The 19,777-nt window shown below is 49.6% G+C and overlaps 1 protein-coding gene and 1 pseudogene across 1 annotated transcript in view; one reads left to right on the plus strand and one right to left on the minus strand.

The window, feature by feature from the left end:
- Positions 1-19,777, plus strand: part of LOC149346357 (uncharacterized) — a 207,717-nt gene that overhangs the window by 8,239 nt on the left and 179,701 nt on the right. The window lies entirely within an intron of this gene.
- Positions 6,290-18,385, minus strand: LOC149346358 (uncharacterized; annotated as a pseudogene).

Consider the following 19,777-nt stretch of genomic DNA (forward strand, 5'->3'; position numbering starts at 1 on the left):
GGAGCACAGAAGTGGTGCACCGAACTGTTGACTTTGTTCCAGTAGCTGCTAGTGCAGCCATGCAGCACGCCAGCGGAGATGTCACAGCACGCAAACCCTCCTCTGTTGAGACGAGAGATTGGAATAATTTTAATAAAAGGCAGACAGTTTATATGAACTGCATCAGCAGCAGTAACACAATTCAGCATGTGATGCGTGACTTGCAATTAGAGTGTTGAGGGTGGACGAGGGTCTTAAAACTGACTTTTTTTATTATGGCTAGAATCTCATGAAATTTTGCACACAGATGTGTTTTTCTCTCCTGACTCCAAAAGTCTAATCATAATTGAGCTGGTTGCCTTAGATCAAAAGTTACTATCTTGCAAAGTCGAGCGTAGATAGGTAATTTCTTGCGCATCTTTAATGAACTTTCTCATTCCATTTTGTTGCTTTCAATTACATGAATTAATAGCCAGAAAGTTCTCATACCCGATGACATTCTTTATTTTTCTCTAAAGGCACGTCATCCTGATATACTGTGTTGAGAGTAAAAGGTCGCAGTATTTGGCGCTACAACTCGTTAGGCTAATTGTAAACTGCTATTTATGAGTGGCCTAAACAAAAAAAGCAAGAATGTCTCCGGGTACCTCATTTCTCGCTGAAGAAAATGGTACCAAGGTTACTTTTAAGAACCAAAATGAAGTTTTCGAAATGTTGTGTAAGGCTGAGGAGATCGACCAAAAATATGAAACTGAGAAAGCATTTAAAGGTTGACCATATGTTATAAGATGAACGGTCAGTAGCTTCACTCTGATATTTCGCGCCAAAGATGACATGTTCTTCCCATTTCCAAAACTGTCTTCGGATTCTACATACGTCAGCTAAAACTGAAGATATCACAGACAACCCAAGGTCAAGATAGCATATGCTGTTAGGAATTCGTCAAAATTTGTGAACTTGAAGTCTAGCCAAGACAGTGGCAATATTTTATTAATATCTTGCCAGTTATTGCATGAGGGTGCAAAAGCTCGAAAACTAAACAGTTCTGCTCCATGCTGATGGGGATTTGCACCTGTCCCAAGCTGTTGGCTGGTGTCGTTCGTGTTGGTGATTTACAGCTGTAATGTAGTCTGACGTGTCTCCCTTGTGCCTCTGAGAGAGATTTTTTTTGTTGGCAGTATTGTTCAAAAAGGCTGTTGTCGACTTCTTCAGCCTTCGAAGCTGCGATGAAGGAGGTTGCAGCCTGCAGTGTAGCCGAGGCCCAACGCCACGCTCCCATTGGTTTTCCTTCTGCCTTGGTTGAATATGGCAACTGCAACTGCTCTTGTCACGCTGAGTAGTGACGCATGTTCATTCTTGGATGCTTGTGTCCAAATCACAGAATGCAGGCACTCGCTCGAATTCTGTGTCCTGCAATCTGCGCACTTCTCCGGCAAGGCATCATCGCTCAGTCGAGCAAACACTGGCTCCAGTGCTGTGCGAACGGAGTCTGGTTAAAGAGTCTTTGTTATCAGGAGGCTCCTCACCATTGGCCATGGCACGATTGTACTTGCACCATGAGTTTGGGTCATCAGGACAAAAACTATGGTCGGGGGCACTGTCCGTCGAAGACGTGTCGAAGCGTCGCTTGGACTGCCTTCTTCATTTCTGGCACATCATGCGTATGGCTGTGGAGTGCGGAGGGCGTACCCGTAGTAGTTTGTTATCTTTCTAATTTTTTCTTGGGTCAGTTTCCCTCTGCCCCCCCGAGTGCTTCACCCTGTGCCTTTTTTCTGTCAACTAAGGTTCGTAGCGCAGTGCCCATACGCTTGTGCACTTGATTAAGGCAATCCTTGTTTTCAATAGGGACAAACCCATAGACGTTTTCTGCCTTCAAGGCATGGAATGTGCGGCTGTCTCCACCACAAAGTACTGTCGTGTAGTGCAGCCCATGCTTGGAGAGCGAACGCTTGAACATCATGAGGGCTGCCTCCACTTCCATTCGCCCTACACTACAATCTAGTATGCTCTTTTGGCTCTCGAGCTCTGCAACCCAGTCTTCATATCCTTCTTCTGAAGGTTTTTGGCCGATGGTCCAGCCAATACAGAAGTTTGAAAGCACAACATGGTCAATCACCAAACCAGTGTACATTTCAATGATGCAGCCCACCCCAATATGTGATGACCGCCCTCTGGTCATCCACGTGCCGTCAAAGATAACGTCAGTGTTTCTAGGCGCCTGCAAAAGGCCTTTGTATACGTCCGTGACAACACTCGCACTAGCAGCTTCAGAGGTTGCTGCAGTGCCTTTGCAGACCTCGACCACTTTTCTTAGATGTGTTTAAAACGTTTTGTGGCGGAGACCTCTGTGTGATAGATTCATTCCAGCACAAAAATCAAGAGAGGGCCATGACTCCTTTTCCAATGCTCTGGATGCTTTTCAGGGCCCTGATATTCACCTCAAAAGGTGTGATCTTAGCAGGTCCCTCAGTCTTCAGTGATGAAAAACGCGCCACACTATAGTCGCACACTGAGCATGTCACCTGCAGTTTCACTGCTAGTCCGTACTGCTTATCGCATCTGCTCAAATCGAGCTCAGCCAGCCCGCACTTGCCACACTTCACTGTCGCAAAAAGGTCTTTCAGCACCGCCATGTCCACGATGATAAAGTTTGTGCCCGATTGTGCCTGCGTGCACCAGATCCACTTCAAGAAGATCGAACTTTCGCTGTGTTGTCGACTTGGCATTGATGTGCTCGGTGGTCGAGACCGTGGTCCTTACCGCATGAGGCTGAGGTGAGTAGAACACGGAGGGAAGCCTTCAGGAGAAGTTAGTAAACTTGGAGGGTTTATTTACATTATTTGCAGTATAAACAGGGAGGCCAAAGGTCAGGAAAGAAGCTCCCGACAAGAGGTCAAGGAAGATGCTCTTTGACACAGCACAGTTTGCGGCTTAAATACCCTTCATATTCCCCAGGCCCCCAGCTAAGGAATCCGAACTTTGGCCGAGTGTCCAATGGGCCTCGAGCCTCTACATCAGCTCCGCCCTCCCCAAGTGACCGCACACACCGCACAGACACACACACGGGCAAGGAGGAACTTGGTGCCTCGCAGTCGGGAACTGTTTGGTTTGCCGCGGGCCGACCATGCCCCAAAGGTCGTTAGCTGCTGTGTGACGTTCCTCATCGTGGGAGACGCGAGTGCTGACGGCTCACACCGGTGACCTCTTCAGGTGGGTGGAAGGGACAAATCAGCCGTGACCACCCCCGCTTTGTCGGCCGCTCATGGCACACGTGGGCAGTGGGTTGGTGCCGCCATCGCCGTCGCCGCCACTGGGTCTCTACCGTCGGTCCATGGGCAGTCCGGGAGAAACACCGCACTCAGCATCTCCGGCGAAGGGGATTAGACACCTTTGTTCACGGCGACGCCGTCGCCAGTAGCAGCCCCAATGCCGGCGTTTATTGTGCTTCCTCCGAACAGCAGCACTTTCGGTCACGGTAGCTCGATATGGCGCCTACTTGGCTCGCCCGTTTCTGCTGGCTGGGACCCCGATCACAACAGTCAGTCCGCCGCCAAGAAGATGCCACGAAGTGGTTGCAGCTGGTTGGTGCACCACAAATGTGCGTCAAGTGTCAGAGTCCCTCTGGTCGACCGGTTTGCCATGAAGCCCTGCACAGCTTGCAATGGTCCTTGAAAGCGAACCACCACGACAATCTTCTTCAGGCATGGTCAAATGTCCCGACGTCGAACCACGCTTTGCATTGGGCGGGCAATGCTTTTTCCTCCCGTACGCACTACACGTCGTCTTCTTCAAGCATGCGTCTCCTGGCGTCAGTTACTTTGTACAGTGGACTCTCTTTAAACGAAATTTGATGGGGTCACCGAAATCTGTTTCGTTTATTGGTAGTTTCGTTTAAGAGTTTTGACCACCAAAGAAGCTGTGCAATGTGGTTTGCTTCAGGTTCACAAGGTAGGCCTTCATCTTCGTTAGGTTGAATGTGTGCTCCAAGCAGCCCTCTTTCTGGAAGTGATTCTGGAGTAGCTCAACTGCTTGGCTAGCCTCATTAGCTGACACTCGAGAGCGCTCATTGTTGTCGTGGTGGTTCTCCTCTTCACTACCATTGCGGGTGGCTTCCTCAACTTCCTTCAGGATGTCAGCTAAAGTGTCCTCACGGCAGGTGACAACGTTGTCATTAATAGCTTCATATGCATCCATTATCACAGTGCCACACTTGGGAGCCAGTGCACTAAGAACGGCTCTGCTGCTCAAGCTTGTGCTTGAGCAGCTTCTTCAGGTTCTTCTTGGTCTGCAGCCACTTCCTTGGGAAAGCCCACACGATGGAAGCATCGTTGAATTGTGTTTGCTGTAACTGCATCCCACGAGTGAGCCAAAAGGTGAATGGCAGAGAGGAGGTCTATGGAGTACTCTCTCTTTGTCCCTGTCCATACACAACATCATCCTTCTCAGGACATGGCGATGGAAGAATACCTTTAGATTGCGAATCACGCCCTGGTCTATGGGTGGGAGTACAGCTGTCGTGCTCGCGGGAAGGAACTCCAGCTGAATAGAGTTCAGGTCTCGCACTTCACCATGTGCTGGGCAATTATCAACAAAAAACACGACCTTTCTGCCTTTCCTAGTGAACTCGGCTTCCCTCTGCCTCAACCAGGTTTAAAAAATGGCCTGGGTCATCCAGGCCTTGGTGGATCCACCTCCAGGCGCCTGATGAGCTCTGCTGTACGTGGGCGCAGGGCGCGGCAGTTCCACTGGAGGACCCGTGGTCTGGGTGTCGTCCGTGGAAGGCTAGCCATGATGGTTTGGCTTCTACTGCGGCCCCTGAGCCAGGCTGGGAGGTTGCAGGTAGACTGCCGGGAGCAGCCGTGTTATGGCCTGGAGCGTCACTGCCAGGGTCCTGGTGAGCTCCTCCAGGTGGCTGCTCAGGGAGGGCGGTGTGCTGCCCTGAGGTGGAGGGGAGGGACCGCCAGCGGGAACTCGTGGTGGTGGTATGGAGGAACCTACCACCGGTGGCATAAGTCTGCCTCACTGGTTCAGCCTGGATTTGAGCCCGTATGGTCCTCCTTGAGACAGGCTCCAAGGAGGCAGCTACCACCACTGCGACGCATCATTCCTCCTGCCAGCGGGGGCAGGTGGAGCTGTCGGCAGCGTGACGGCCACCACAGTTGGTGCAGCGGGGCACCGTGGTGCCACACCGAGCTGTGGCATTTGGGCGGCCGCAGCGCCTGCAGCGCGGTGACTCACAGCAGCTGGCCGTCACGTGGTCCAAGCAGCCATAGCGCCCACACTGGATAGGCCGTGGTCAGGCGGGGCGGACTGGGAGCCTCAGCTTGTAAAGGGCCTTGTGGGTGGGTGGTACAGGGGCATCAAAGCAGACATGGAGGATACTGCCCTGTCCCTGATGTACAGCCAGGATGGGAATTGGGGCCCCCAAGGCAGCAGGAACCTCTTCATCCAGGATGTCGGCCGGGACCCTATAGACAAATCCAAAGGAAGTGGCTTTGTCCGCTGCCCTGCGAGGCCGGACCTCAATGCCCGCCAGGATAGTCACCTTGAGGAGGTCGGTGAGGCACTCTGGGGAGCCCGCGTCTATGGCCACGACGTTCCGCCGCTCGTTTACTCGGATGGAGACAACCCCAGTGAAGGCAGATGCCTCTGCCGCAATGGTAAAGTGGCACTGGTTCAAAAAGGTTCCCCTAGCAGCCCGGGGCCGGAAAAACACAGTACCGGCGAGGTTGGGATTCTTCTCAAGAGGAAGCTGTGGGCGGCATGGTCCGCGGCGTTGCCACCTTGACTGCTGCACGCGCCATGGCTCCTCCCTGGGTCCGTGGTCGGTGACAGGGACTCGGTCCTGATGGTCCTCTTCCAGCATGTCCTGGGCTTGCAAGGGAGGGAGTATCCCCTACTGGGTGGCTGCTGGGAAGCTGGTTCAGGGCTCCAGGACCATCCTCTGGCAGCCGGCGAGCTGGAGCGGGAGCAGGGTGGAGGAGGTTGAGGTGAGAAGGACCACTGGGGGCCTCAAGATGAGGGGGGGGGGGGGCCGAAGCAGTGTTTGGTTCCTCCAGGGCCTTGGATGTCTGCTGTGCAGACTCCGAGGATGGTGGCTGGCTGGTTGCCAGTGACCTCGTTGGGTGGGGGAGGGGAGGAGTCCTTTTGTCCCTTGCCCTTCCTCTTTCATGGGGGCAGGGTGGCAGGCTTGGATACCTTGTGGAAATCTGCTACCCTCGAACTCAGCCCGGTGAGGGCAGGGGAGTATGCAGAATCCTTCGGTGGTAAGGAGGGGCTGCGAGGCCTGGTCACCTTGAGGAAGAGTACGTCAATCAGCCGCTGTTTTCTGCTGGTGTTCTGCTAGCAGGAATTGGGCGCTGCCCTCCGGGTGCCACAGGAATGTCCGTGGGTGGTAGCCCGTGCTGGAGTTGCGACGGGGGTTGAAGCGGGTGGCCTCCATGGCTGCAGGAACAAGTGCCCGGCGCTGGCGCGTCCTGCTGTACTGGAGGCTGGCAGTCGACTGATGAGTCGTCAAGAGGAAAAATTTTCCCAGGGGGGGCTAGGCTTCTGCTAGCGATGCGCGGACCGCAGAGAAGCGCAGACTTGCCATCCAATGGTGGCGCACGAGGGTAGAAGGCCCCCCCCCCCCCCAAGATGGGCAAGGAGGGCTGCTGGCGCGACGAAGTGGCTTGGACGGACGAGCCGCGGCCTGGGAAGGGAGCAGTCGAAGGCGCATCTGCTCACTTCAGCTGCACAGAGCGAACTACAGCATGTTTTGTTTGCATAGACAATGCCAAAACTTGACACGTACTAAGGGCCAAAATGAAAATTTTTTTTACATGGGTTCACAAAGGCCAGTGCACCCGTCCTCGTGGCCAATAAGAATATTTTTCAAAGTTTTCGGTGCTGCAGTAAAAGCTTTGTCATTTCAACTTACAGAAGGAACGCAGAACATCAAGTAACAGCACAAACCATTTTGTTTTATTTCGTCTGTGTATGTGTTGCAATGCAGAAAAGAGATAATAAAACAGACACTGAATGTAGATACATATTATATACATATAATTACAGCAGGCTAGGTGAACAAATAACCAAAGAAAGAGACTACAGCCAGGAAGGTACAACAGCAGAAACTTAAGGTAGCCGCATCACATTTGCCTAGGCTGCTTTGTAAGTTTGCATTGATGGTATATACCACATCTGCTACAATGCACGAAATCTCAAGTTATTTATCAAGCTCTACTCAAAACTCTCTTAACTCAAGTACTCAGAACTGTGAAACAAATAGGAGAAAGGAATTAAGAGGGGCACAGAAGTGCGTAAAGCTCAGTAGGCCCTAATACTTCCAAGTGTCTTTCAAGCATGCATTTTGGTAATATCAGTACGAAAACTTTTTTTGGCATAGCAGGCACTGAGAAGCAGAACTGCTACATATATCTGAGTCTCTCAAAGGTGTGAGGAATGTTTACGTTCTTTTTAGGTCTCAAACTTGGCATCATTTTGCGCTGCTCGTTGCCACCTGGTAACCAACACTCCTGCTGCCACAATTTACAGTGGATCTGATCTCAGCAGTGCGCTGGTCTTCCTTGCGCAAATATATGTGAAGCCTCATTTTCAGGTGTACTTTGAGCAGTTTTTTGCAGTGCTATGAAAGTATGGAAAACAATTCACCTGGGTAATACTTTTCAGCACGCAGGCCTCAAGCGGAGAAGCGTAAGCTCATCCTGCAGAACTTTTGCACTCTTGACATGGAAAAGGTTTTCAGCACTTTTGTAAAAATTGAACAACACCTGTTGTAGGCAAAGCAAGCCGTATTTCTTCTGTATGTGCGTTAAGCTGAGTAAGTGTGTTGGCCTCCTCACATTTCGTCACAAGTTGACATGTTTTTTTGGACATTGCTCACAACGTAACGAGCAAAGTACTCAAAAGACTCTTGCTCAAGAGAAATAGTCAAGCAGTCGTATACATGCAAGCCATCGTATCATAGCTGCACAACCGTCATTCAATCAAAACAGTGAGCTCCTTGCCCCAACACCTATCTCTACAACGACCACACGCTCACAAGTTCTCGGAGCTTCTCTATTTCCATGTCAGTACATGACGCCGCTTCCAGACTCACCCAGCAAAGACTCGCTAACTTTTCAAGCACTCTAACACGTCCCATTTTCGACCTTCATTGAGACTTGGGCTTCATTGAGCATCTCCACCGAGCATGCTAATGCCCTGGCATGCGTTCTGTTGAGCAGGAAAGAACTGAGAAATGACGATTACATCGTCATCTCCATCAGACGGTGTTGATCCTGTGGACACAGTCTCCCATTCCCAGAGGTCAAGTTCTGTAGCTGCAGACCTGTCCTTTTGACCACTCTTTGCAACTGGGTCGGAAGCACTCACGACTTGCCTTTGGTTGCTTTCATGTATGCTGCGTGCACAGTTTCCGCTAGGAAATGAACCGTGTGGACTGCCTTGTTGGGGCATACTTTTGCTGGCGGGAAGGAACTCGGAAACGACAATCACATCATCATCTCTTTCAGACGGTGTTGATCCTATGGGCGCAGTCTCCATTCCCTGATGTCAAGTTCTGTAGGAGCAGCAAGCAAGCGTAGGAGCAAGGTTATGTCATCAGGGAAAGCAACATTGGTGGTGTCAACATTTTCTTTTTGTTTTGCTCGTAGGCTGCTCAGACCTATAATCGAGTGCCCCGAGTCATGGTCGTAGCCATCAGATTTGCTTGGCCTGAAGAACTGAGACATCATTGCAGCACTAATTGCGCATTGAAACTCGAGTTGCCTGGGGATGGGATTTTTTGACTGGAGAGTTGAAAACAGGTTTTCTAGTGGGTCTTGATTGAATTGACTTAATGGACTACAGAAAAAGTCTTTCTTATTCAAGTAATACAGTCGACGACCGAAAATTCGGACGCCTGATTTTTCGGACATGCTTGATTATTCGGACTTTTTCGCGGCACCGCGACATGGCCCATAGAGCCAATGTGTAAGAGCGCTTGAAATTTCGGACGCACCGCAACTGACCACTCGATTTTTCGGACCTCGTTCGCACTCGCCGCCAGCACCCAAGCCGCCATATAATGTGTACAGGAGATATCGAAAACTTGATCAAACAAAACGAAATTCAAGCGTAAAGGGAGCCTCTTGCGACGCTGAAATTCTGTGCGAGTCGGCACATTGCGCTCGCGTGTTTTCGAATTCGTACTGTCTTTGAATGTCTTCCGCCACACGAACTTGAACCGTAGTCTGAGTTCACGGAACTCATCTGTGCCGAGTCTTTAGTCCCGAACACGGAACGCGAATACGATCGCGGAGGCTACGCGCACGCCGTGGCCTCCGCGATCGAAGCGCGCTTCGGGCGCGATGCCCGATCTTATCGCGGCCGCGATCTGCTCCGGCGCTGCGCCGTTCGCGGAGGCCACGCGCGCGCACCGGAGCTTCTATGGATGGCACCGTGATCATTATCAACATTTTTCTCGGTCGCGATTTTCCGCTGTTCACATCGACATCAGTATCCCTAGCTCCAGCCTTTCGTGGCGTGTTAGCATGCGTGTTAGCGCGTTCGCAGTGATAGAGGCTTTCGCGTGCTGCCGCCGAGCTTCACAGTTTTAGCGCGATGGGCAAGCACCTTAAGCTACACGGCTGGGAGTTAGCTCTCGAACGCGGTCGGTAAGCGTGCGGCGGGCGGGAAATTCGACGTGGCCGAGAAGTGCGTCCGATGATTGCGCAACCAAAAGAGAAACACAAGCTGCAAAAAGCGCGCTTTCCAAGTCAAGCCGTGCGAGTTTCCTGAACTGGAAGAAGAGCTGCTCCTCTTTGTGATGGAATTTCGGAACAACGGCTACGCGTTGACAGCGGACATGCTGCGCGGCTTCTTTTGTCATGAACGTGCACCAGAGCGCAGCACCAGCTCAGGAGTCTAAATACTTCGCGAGTGACGACTGAACGTAGAATAAATGTCGCTCATTCCCTGGTTGGTGTGTTTTCACTTAAAAAAAAAATTTTTTCGCATATCGCTTGTATGGGCCGCACCCCGAAAATTGGCCCTCGAATCTGGAAAAAAAAAAAGTCCGGCCCTTATACGCATTTATACGGTATTTTGCGCGGCGAAATATAGTCATGAGGAGCTTTAGAATGTGTGCAATACAATTGGCCGCTTTCTCCGACATAGTGGTAATAAGTTCGTGATTTTTTCGGTAAAATTTGATTTTCCGGACTGCCCGATTTTTCGGTCGTTTTCGCGGTCCCTAGAGAGTCCGAAAAATCTGTCGTCGACTGTAGTCTTGGAGTTCAAGGACAACAATACTGATTAAGATAATGCCAGTTTGGACCAGCTTCTAGACATGTCTTCCATCACCTGTTTTAATATTCGAGAACAACAAAATGACATCATTTAGGAACTCAATGACCTCGGCATACTTCACCTCATCAAATTTGCTTATTTGCAAGCTTTGTAGTTCTGGATTTCATAATCTGAAACCACTTAAGAACAGTTTCAAAATACCACGCAGTAGTCAGGGCCTCATCTGGCAGGGACCCCCTTTGAACCAGAAGGTGTACCACTGCTGCAGTATCATGGGTGAAGAGCGAAAACGCTAGGCCAACTTTCATTTCTTCAAAATGACCGGGGTCTGGGCAAAAGGGCTTAAGGTGAGGTGCAATGTTGAGGTCAAGCTCGACAGGCTTTTCTAGTGAGCTAGGTTTACCTCGCTTGACATGTTTCGGTGTCCTAACTATAAGCCGTGTTTCCTAACTATACATTCAGGAAAAATATTGACTGTCAACGAGTTAGGGGATTGCACAGATTTTTTAACAGATGGGCAACTTCTGCAGTGAAGTAAAGCTGTCAGCTGCCATCACATAGATGGGAACAAGGTACTTTGTTGAGGCATTGTCTGCCAACAACAATCCCAAATTCTTTCCAGAGGGCTTGATTTCCACCTCCCATGTCGCAAACTATTGCATCTATTTTGACCCCAATGCCCTCACATGATTTGATGATTTTGAGAATCACATCTTTCACAGTATTACTGTAAAAAGAGTTTGGTGTCAAGTGGTACACCACTGTCTAATTCCAGCGTGTAGTCACTCCAGCAAGCATAAAAACAAGTCCATGTGTGGCCATAGCATCATATGGGAGAGCTCCATTTGATAAACCAATGGTTGGCTTCCCAATCACCGTTTCGATTCCCTGGTCGTAGGCATAAGCTGCATTTCATGCAATATCAGGACGGCATGCTTCTCATAATGCCGCCGCGGTGGCTCAGTGGCTATGGTGCTCGGCTGCTGACCCGAAAGACGCGGGTTCGATCCCGGCCGCGGCGGCTGGAATTTCTTTGGAGGAGAAATTCTAGAGGCCCGTGTACTGTGCGATGTCAGTGCACGTTAAAGAACCCCAGGTGGTCGAAATTTCCGGAGCCCTTCACTACGGCGTCTCTCATAGCCTCAGTCGCTTTGGGACGTTAAACCCCATAAACCAAACCAAGCTTCTCATAGTTCTCCATGAGGTTCACATGATAAAGAATATACATGTGGATACTGTCACATTGCAAATGAATGTTTTCCTAGCAATAAAACAAAATATCTTCAGTAAGAAACACATCAGCCAATGAATGTATTGCCTACTTCCCCCAAAGAATTACCGTATTTACCCAATTCCAACGCGCCCCCGATTCCAACGCGCACCCAATTTTCGGCACCAACAAAAACAAAAAATTTCAGGCCCCGATTCTAACGCACGCCCGATATTGGTAATGAAAAAAAAAAAAAAAACTACAAGCCCCGCTTCTAACGTGCATGTGACTTCCACGAATGAAAATAATTTGCAACCGTTTTTATATTTTAAGGAGAGATGCGGGTGAAAAAAACCGCGATTTTTTTTCGATAAAGTCGATTTTGTATTTTCTTGCGTTTTGTATTCCCCCAAGCCTCTTCTTTTATGTATAAAAAAAATGAAAGCCGATAATCAATGGGAAGTCAGTAAAAAATGCAATTAAAGCACTTGCGGTGGCTCGCGAAAGTGCGAATTTGACCGAATTTTGGGAACGCGGCAGTTCGCTCCACGGCGTCGCCCGCTCTTGAATTTTCGCGGGGAAGTAGGCTTACCCATCTTCTACCAGAAGCCACTTTGGCAGCGGCGCATTCTTGATAAAAATACGAAAAAAAAAGATCGTTTTCCGCCCGAGTCGAGCGTCGCGACTGGCCCTTCAAATCACGTGTTACGATCGGAGCCCTTCCACTGGCTATGGGGATTCCACCGCACAGTCGGACGCAGACGCTCTTTCTTCGTTCTGCCGCCACCGAGACGTGAACCAACGCTTCTGCCCGGGTTTTGCTCCTTTCTCCCCTATGGATGTGACTGAGAAACGAGATTTTCGTTCACGCAAGTTCCTGACAAAGCATCAGTATAAAGGAAGACGCCCCAAGCGCAAGCGGAGAGCTCCGGTGACGGGAGGTTCGTCTGCTGCTAGGCGTAACTGCGGCAACGGCGATGCACCATTTGGATCCTTCAAGCTTCTTGCGGAGCATCCATGACTTCGTCAGTGCATCTGAGCGAAAGATAAAGATCTTCGACTGCCAAAACAAGCGTAAAAACGAGCGCGGAAGCGCTGTAATCTTTGAGATCGGCATGATGCACGACCTCGCCAGCGGCGCGGCGTGCCCCACCTGCGGACGATGTAATCTCTGTCAGAGAATCGGCTGCAAAACAGAAAGGACTCTCATCGTTTTTAGAACTTTACCGCCGAAATGACGCGTTTGCGACAACCGTTGTTTCATCAACATATTCTTCGAGCCGCGTATCTCGATCGTGCAACGGCAGTGATGAGGCGTCCGCCCGCGGCAGTGCACGGGATACCGTCGCCGTGAACGCGGTTCGTGGTCGCTGAGCACGCGACCAATGACAAGCGCCACACCGGTTAAAAACGGCTCATGCGACGCACAAAACGACGAGCAAACGTGCTCCCATGTTTGCCGGCAGTTAGTGAGCTCCCACATCGTATAATGGCGATGACGATGGGCAGCTATGGGGCAGTTTCGGTTTGCACTCGAATCCAACGCGCATGCAATTTTGAGACGTATTTTCCCCGAAAAAAGGTGCGCGTTGGAATTGGGTAAATACGGTAAGTGTTTGTAGTTAGCTTTAACATAGGCTCGGGCCCTTGTCAGCAAGGAAAACATGTGCTATGCCAGACATACTCACTTTGACAGAAAGAGATGGTAGAATTTCATGAAGTATTCCAGGCAAAATCTTGAAATCTTCTAGGTGTCGGTGCAGAGAGCGTTCAGAAGGCAGTGGTGTTCCAATTTCTCGGACGATAAACCCAAGATCCTCAAGTCAGCCTGATTTTCAGTGCCTTTTCGGTGCTAGAAGTGGACCATGGTGCGCAGTGCATTGTAGGCCTTTTCATGCGTTTAATCTGGTCATTGGCTAAAAAATTACGCGTCCGTCTCTTCAGGGCACCTTTTTCTTGAAGCGCAGCATTCTTTTGTCACTGACAGATGGACAGTTTCCGTTTGTGTCTTTCCAGCTCACCCTCTAGCTCGGCAATTAATTCTCTTGCGTAGAGCAGCCACATTTGCTGTACAAAAGGTCTCCTTTGATGAGCTCCCTAGTTGAAACAAAGACAAAAAGTGCGAACTATGATATCATGAGGGGGCATTCATGAAGGAATGGAAAGTTCCCAAGTTTTAATTTAGACAGGCCCCTTTAGATTCACAGCAAGAAATCCTCACCGGCAACATGCATTTCATTTGCAGGAAGAGCCTCGTGACTAGTAGACGTGCTGGAAGTTTGTATACCTGCGTATAATGCAGAAAGATCAAGGCAAGACAAAACCCTGATGAATTACACCCTTACCTTGCAGCAAGTTCCGCAGCAAAGCGCAAGTGGGGTCAGCATCCGAGCAGCCTATACAGAAGAAAAGGGAATATCATGAAATAGCTGTGTACTCCTGCAGAATACAGCATATGTTAAGAAGAAGATTGACCCCATCTTCAATGTGTAACTTGTGAATGTTTCGCAGAGATGCTGTGATCGATAGGGCAGGCGTTGTTTGGCGCGGAGCTTGCGTACAGCAGGACGGCCGAACACGGTAGTAAGATTAGCCTTGAATGAGTCCCATGTCATGATATCGGCTTGGTGATTATAGTACCACAAGTTGGCAACGCCGGTCAAACAAAAGATGACATTTGGTAACTTAGTGACGTCGTCCCACTTATCGTATGAACTCACTCGCTCGTACGAAGCAAGCCAGTCATCGCAGTCTATGTCGTCAGTCCCACTAAAGAGCGCAGGGTCGCGCTGGTGTAAGGAGCCTGAGCAGACAACCGGCGGGGTCATCGGGGCGGTTGGTGGGTGCTTGTCTTCAGCCATACGAGCTCGTCTTGCCATACGTGAGGCAAGGAGATCAGGCCACACCTCCACCAAATGTAGAAGAAGGATGTCGGGGACGGCGTCGAGGTCGGTGAGGGAGCGGGGCAATCAAGACCAACACGATCTGCGCGATGGCAATCCCACAGCTGCTGCTTCTTCGTCGGCGTCCAGCGAAGGGGTCCATCTTCTTCTTCACTCATTAATGAATAGCACCAGATAAACGCTGACTTTGCAACGAGCTCTTTAACAGAGGGCTAGTGCGGTCAGTCAGCATTCGAGCAGCCTACGCACGAAAATAAATGGTGAAATAGCTGTTTACTGCACCAACATGCAGCTTTCATGTATGGCACCTGATAGCGAACCCACCTTGATGTGAACCTTGCAGCGAAATGCTAGTGGGGTCATGATCCGAGCAGCCTACATAGAAATATACATATCATATAGTGACTGCACTTCATCACAAGAAAGAGCACTTATGAATGGTGGTTACTCGACAGATCCTCACTCTCAATGCAATCCGCAGCTGCAAGCAGGAGCTCAAGGCCAGCAGGCACCAAAGAAGACTTTGGGTCTTGGATATATTGCACGACTGTTAGGCATAAAAAAAAAACAGCAAAAACAGGGAACGAACGAAACTCCTCATGAGTGTGTTTCGGGGATGAAAGTTACCTTGCTTTGAGACTTCGTTAGCGAGGCAGTTGGGTAGCATAGCAACTGTACTGCCTGCTTTGATGGGAACGTTAACGATAGGCCCGGTAATCTGTAGATGCCCCGACGAGTGGTACAGTAAGTGTCGGATTTGCATGAATGGAATGCGAGGCGAGATGAGATGTTCACTCACTGCGTTAAGTGGCGGTAAATGCGAAGGCTTGGGTGGGTACACGTTGCCGTTGCTAGTGGAGAAGTTCGGTATCTTTCTGTCGCGAAGTGAATGCTAGCATGTACGGCACACTGTAAAGGTTTCCACTTGACGGTTCGGGAAGTGCTCACACAGTAGTTCGTAGCTGTCTTCAGGGACTTTACTGAGATCTCTAACGAACCACAAGCAATCACACACACACTGCACGCAGCTCCAAACTCGTTCTGCACACAGTGCTTCTCGAAGTGATTCCTGGCTGGCTGAAACTTCTTGAGTGCTGTCCGTGAATCCACTGGCGAGTCGACATCCATGGCCATGCTTGTGGTTGGTCGAGCTAACGCATCAAGTCGCCGCTGACCTCGCTTCAAACGCTGTGCTTCTCTAGCCTTTCTACGATGAGTCTCGGGACTTTGCGGTGGTGGACGACTAACACTTGCGCTCGGTGCAGCTTCAGCAGTGAGCCTCTGCTGACTTCGTTTCAAATGTAGCGCTTCTCTAGCCTTTCTACGACAAGTCTCGGTAGAAGAACTGCAGATTGGGCTAGTTGGTGTAGATTCATAGTGATGGTTCAACAGCGCAAACACACACAGACCAAGAAGGAGACAAGACACACACAGTGCTGAACTTACAACTGATTTTTTATTAGGAAGAAGCATGTCATAATATACACACACGAAAACAACATGCTTTGTGTGTCTTGTCTCCTTCTTGGCCTGTGTGTGTTTGTGCTGTTGAACCATCACTATGAAGTCTCGGTACTTTGCGGTGGTGGACGACTAAAGGCTGGTTCACATGCAAGCGATTGATTGAGCGACCAGCGGCGCGGCGCTGCGACGCCTTTTGCAAGGCTCCGTTTCACATGCGTCGTTCCAAAGTAGAATGGGAACACCCTTGTTGGCTCCAGATTCGAGTATTCTTGCTCAAATTTTTCCCTCGTGGAGATCCATCGCACGAACAACTGCGCTGTTGAAAATATTGAAGGCCAAGTTGACTCACATCTTTTCAAATCCACTCGGATATATGTGTGAACGTGTCAACTTGGGCGCAACTTTCAAAGTGATGGCACTGCTGTGAACCTTCCATGTCGTTGCAACATGTTCCCAATGAGCCTGCAAGATTTCGTAATGGTTGTTGAACTGGCTGCTTACCAGGTGCTCAACCAAATAATGAAGAAAATAAAGTAGCATGCGTACTCGGCCCTTGTGTGTGTTGAAGCCGTGACGCAGCGTAGTGTTTCGCACACATTTCACAAGATGTGGGAAATCTGAGATGAAATGCAGGAACCGCTGCTTGTCGCATGGATGGGGAACCTTGCATCGCACGTGTTTAGCATTTCCGTGCACACCCATGTTATGCCACATGGCACGGTTCCATGATGCACCATCAGTACAGATGTAGTCCACATGTAGACTAGCTTGCTCGCACAGAAGAGTTGCCTGTTTTCTTTGTCAGTTTCGGTGCCTTGATGTTCCCATTGGAAGCAAAGACACCTGAAAAAAAAAAATCGAGAAAGCGGGTATGAGTGTAGTTACAAAAATACATTAGTGCTTTGATGAGTGCTAATTACCTATGACCTGCGTCCATTTTCCGACGAAAGGCTGAAACATGACAACCAGGCCATGATCAGCTTTTATATGCTTGTCTTGTGCTCCAGTGAACTGCCCCAGGTTCACGAAGCCCTCAATATCCGTTGTAGATTTAAGGTCCAGGTGTGCAGAAAGTTTCATTTCGTCTATAACTAGCCCGCCATGCCTGTTCATTTCATCCATTTCGCTTGCCTTCTCCTTGACACACTCCAGAAGTTTATGGCTAAAACCATAAAATGCTTGGAATGCCTGCAAATGTAAGGTAGGAATTATGAAACTATATTCAATAAGAAAAAAGCGTAGTCTCATACCTTGATGTACTTTTGGAGGCAAACATGGCTGGGAAGTACGAGGATTTTGTGACTCCTCAAATGCTCATATTAGTGTGGGCTCTTCATCCTTAAGATCATGTACTCCAAGAGCCATGCTTTCTCATATTTATATCCCCGCAGGGATTGCCATTGGGATGCCTCGAAGCATGCTCGGACTGCACACTGCTGCTTTTTCGGAAGCTGCTTGATCTGAAACAAAAGCACAAAGAGCAGTGCTTATTTACGATCTCAGTTATGAAGAAGTGCAGTAGCCTACCTTTGCCTCTAAACCAGTTTTCTTTACAGACGAATTCTTTTCTCTTGACTTCCGGACGACTTCATGCAGGGAGAGCATTTTCCTGTTCCGCTGTCTCAGAGTGCGAGCAGCACACTTCAGTCGCCTTCCTGCAGTTAGCACCAGTGGGCGTCGCGTTCTATTCTTCAAACGCAGCAAGCGGGCCATTCGGATTCGCCCCACTTTTCTGCACGTCAAACATCGCTGAGGCATCTGGGTCGACACATCTACAAAACAAATGAGAAATGCCTAAATAGGTCTAGCATGAAGCACCTAATATAAGTTCTCATACTTGTGATGTTTGAGTGAGCGCCATGTGCCCAAAAACAACATACCCTGTGACATGGATCCATCACATGCAGTGCAATGCAGGCCCTGTCAAGATAATGTGCAGTCAATCCATCACATGCAGTGGAATGCAGGCCCTGTCAAGATAATGTGCAGTCAGACACATCTATGAACTTGAACTTGCTGGTCTCCCCAACTCCATAACACACAGAGACTTTCTCCGCATACACCAGAAGCTCTTGGGCCTCTTGCTCAGATTCAATAGTACGCTGGCAGTGAAGCTGACCAGCCAGGAAAATGGTGCAGCTTGGTGGTGACGTTTCTTCCTGCACTTCAAACACAGCTACCTTGTGGAAGGCAACTGAGGGTACTTTGTTTTTAAGATATTAAGTTCAGACATAACTTCACCAGCGAAAGTAGGAGACACCAGGAGAGGAAAAACACAGGACAACGCTGGACTAACAACTGAAGTTTACTTGAGAAACGGCCAGCCTAGGTCACCAGAAGACGCATGCGTATCGGACTCTCGTTCTTTCGCTGGTGAAGTTATGTCTGATGTACACCAACTAGCCCACATGGGTACCTTGTTACAGATATTAAGTTGTTTGGTAGCACACTACATTTTCGTGCTGAAACGTCTGGCGTGACCAGTATTCTGATGGTAGCTGCAGGCCAAAAATGAAGTGCTCCGCAGGTACTCCATCAATCGTTCTGTCCAGTTCGTCACCTGGAATGAGCTCTACCGATTCACGTGCCGAATTTTCAGGATCTCTGCGGCACTTTTTTGCAGGCACGGAAGGGTACTGTCCCACTCTCCTCTTCCTTTCTTTCGGCAGACTTTTGGTCATGTATTTGGGCAGGTTGGGAAAAATTGTTGGAACAGCGTTGTCTCTCAGGGCAGGTACAGGCGCCCAAATATTTAGCTGGCGTGCGCGAGCGGCGACTTTTCTGTTCGTCAGCGCCATATGACAGAGTGAAGTTGGAAATAGGATGAGGCTAAGTGCATGCTCACAAAGCCTGCTCAGCTGGGGCCGTCTTCTGCTAGGCTGTTCCTTCTTAAGGACGTCACCCCTTCTTATCGCGTTTCGACGAGCAGGCAGCGTGAGTAGGCCAATGGTATTGCTCGCATTTTACGTTCCGAAGAACAGCGTTGTAGCAACAAAGCGTTGTAGCAACAAAGTAGTCCTTGTTCATTCATTCTTGAAAGCTGCTAGCAGCTTTGAAGAATGAACAAACAAGGACTACCAAGATTCACGGCAATGCGCTGCTGACATGTATGCTGCTACAACATACATGAGTGTCTGTGAAAGAGCAAGTGCACCAAAAAATAAAGGCATACAAGAAACACTGTTTATTGATTCTCTGCTGATTGCACAGCCAGGCTAGCAGGGTATTCACCCTGGCTGTACGATTCGCGTATGTTTGGCAGCTCCATCTTTAAATGCATGTGTGGTGGAGTTGCCTCCATTTGCGGCCATAGGGACAGTGGAAAATGGCTGGAGGCGTCCACTGGCCTGTGCGCAGCAAGTGCACTCCGCACGGCCTGAAGCTCCCTGTCGGCAGCCTCCACTTCCTGCCGCCTTTTTTGGCGTTTCCTAGGTGGGGGAACCTCTGGTGCAGTGGTGACTGCTGCACAGGATGGCCCTGCTGCATCTGCGTCTGGAAGGCCTGGGAGCAGGAACATCATCTCCAATTCGCAGTTTTCCACTGCTTCTGGTCCTTGAGCTGCGCTGTTGGTGTGGCTCACGTCAGCTGCTGCACTGCCACTTGCACGCGGCTAATATCCAGGTTGCAGGAACTCCTGGGTAGGATGTACAGGCTGTTAATTGCTGTTGCTTACACATTTAGTTCAACATTACTATTAGTCATTGCTTACCGTCTTGTTTCAATACAGTCCCTCAGAAACTCCATTTGCTTTAGATATGGCCGGGCAGTTTTGGCAGTGGCTCCTGCCTCACTCATTTTGGAGTCTCTCTCATCTTTAATTTTTCTTCTGTATGATTCTTGAGGTTCTTCTACCGAGCTATGATTTCCTCAACTGTTACTGAAATGTGGAGCAGTATACAGCATAATCTTAGACAAGCAAAATAAGAAA

This window comes from Amblyomma mixtum, chromosome 4 (assembly GCF_055824585.1).
Source record: "Amblyomma mixtum isolate Tamu chromosome 4, ASM5582458v1, whole genome shotgun sequence".
Lineage (NCBI taxonomy): Eukaryota > Metazoa > Arthropoda > Arachnida > Ixodida > Ixodidae > Amblyomma > Amblyomma mixtum.